The sequence below is a fragment of the Cnephaeus nilssonii genome (genome assembly GCF_951640355.1).
Source record: "Cnephaeus nilssonii genome assembly, chromosome: 8".
NCBI lineage: Eukaryota > Metazoa > Chordata > Mammalia > Chiroptera > Vespertilionidae > Cnephaeus > Cnephaeus nilssonii.
Genome location: NC_137079.1, coordinates 19,614,447 through 19,616,506, shown reverse-complemented (window position 1 = coordinate 19,616,506; position 2,060 = coordinate 19,614,447). Strand labels below are relative to the sequence as shown.

Here is a 2,060-nt window from a genome sequence, read left to right as displayed (position 1 = left end):
AAAGGAGGAGAGGGAGTTAGCTAAGAAGGAGCTGGAGGAAAAGCATTCAGGCATATGGAACAGCTAGAGCAAAAGCTATAAGCCTGGCATGTTTGAGGAACAACGAGGTTAGAATGTAAAGCAGAATGAGGAAGCGGGAGAGAAGCAGGGGATGCAGCTGAAGGGTCAGATCAGGTTGCAGTTTGTAGGCCTTTGCAAGGGTTATGGCTTTTACCCAAAGAAACAGGTTTTAGCAAAGAAGTGACATGATTTGACTTACCTTCTAAGAATACTCTGGATGTTGGATTGCAAGTAGACTGTTAAGAGCCAAGTGTGGAAACTGGGGGTCCTGTTAACAGGCTATTGCAATGCTTCAAACAAGAAATGATGGTTATTTGTGACTGTGTGATAGGAATAGAGGTGGTGAGAAGTGGCTAATTTTGAATATATCTTAAATCTAGAACCAAAAAGGATTTGTTCACATATTGGATGTATTGAATGAGAAAGGTTAAAGTAAAAGATCATTCCAAGGTTTTTGGTCTAAGAAGTTGGTAGGATGGAGTTACCATTGATCATGACGAGGAAGGGTTGCTGGGAATATCAAGTTTAGTTTTGGCTAAATTGAGTTTGACCTGAATATAAACATTTAAGGGGACATACTGAGTAGGCAGTTGGATATATGAGTTTAGTGTTTGCAAGGGAGTTCTGGATTTAAAATAAACATTTGAGAGCTATCGGAATGTAGACAGTATTTAAAGCTATGAGTCTCAGTGAGATCATTAAGATAGCAAAGATAGACAGGGAAGAGAAGAGGGACAATGACTGAACCCTGGGGTGTTCCAACATTAAGGGCTTGCATAGAAGAGCAAAATCTAGCAAAGGACACAGATGAGTCACTGGTGATCTAGAAGAAAAATACGAAGAGTGTCACCTGGTAGGCAAGTGAAGAGAGTAGTTTAAGAAGGAAACAGTGATAAACTATATACAATTTCACTAATAGGTCAAGTAAGAACAGGACTAAGAACTGACCATTGATTAACAATGTGGAGGTCATTGGTGACTGAGATAAGAGCAGTTTTGAGCAGTGCACTCGGAGGTCCTGGATCTGTCTCCTGCTTCAACAATGTTTGGACAGAACAGACCCAGGGACGCCCCTTCTTCCAGCCTCCGGCCTCTCTCCTGCGTCTCATCCAGTCACCACCTTCAGAACCACCTCCGGGACCAGCCAACACACTGATTTTTTTTTCTACCTTAATTCCTTATTGCTGAACAACCATGAGCTCCCAAATTTGTCAGAATTATTCCACCGAGTTAGACCTGCGGTCAATCGCCTGGCCAACCTCCATCTGTGGGCCTCCTACACCTACCTCTCTCTGGGCTACTATTTCGACCGTGATGATGTGGCTCTGGAAGGTGTGGGCCACTTCTTCCGCGAGTTGTCGGAGAAGAAGCAAGAGGGCGCTGAGCATCTCTGAAAGCTGCAAAACAAGCGTGGCAGCCGCATTCTCTTCCAGGACGTGCAGAAGCCTTTCCAAGATGACTGGGGCAAAACTCAGGACACCACGGAGGCTGCCCTGGCCTTGGAGAAGAACCAGAACCAGGCCCTTTTGGAGCTGCAGGCCCTGGTTCTACCTGTGCAGACCCTCATCTCTGCGGCTTCCTGGGGAAACACTTCCTGGATGAGGAGGTGAAACTGGTCAAGAAGATGGGCGACCCCCTGACTAATATCTGCAGGCTGGCCGCCCCCCAGGCTGGGCTGCGCGAGTATCTCTTCGAAAGGCTCACCTCAAGCACGACTAGGAGCCCTTGGAGCCCAGAGGCCTTGCAGAGGCTCCTCTGCATCCCCCTGATATCTCTGGCTTTTACCTGAGTCTCTTCCCGAAACTACTAGCCATTCTTTTAACCACCCTGGAGCCCTCCCCCATGCATTGGACCAAATGAAACAATAAGGCTTTTTGCAGCCCCCGCCCCCCCCCCCCCCAAAAAAAAAAGCAGTTTTAGTGGAGTGGAGTGGTGGTGGATGCTGACTGGAACAGTTTTAAGAGATAGTGAGAAGAGAGGAATGACAGACAGAGACTATG

General features: G+C 46.9%; 1 pseudogene across 1 annotated transcript; it reads left to right on the top strand.

Annotated features, from left to right (window-relative positions):
• Window positions 1-1,254: 1,254 nt before the first annotated feature.
• On the top strand, window positions 1,255-1,779 carry LOC307104578 (ferritin light chain-like; annotated as a pseudogene). Its single transcript has one exon. The product of its transcript is annotated as a ferritin light chain-like (transcript).
• Window positions 1,780-2,060: the final 281 nt, after the last annotated feature.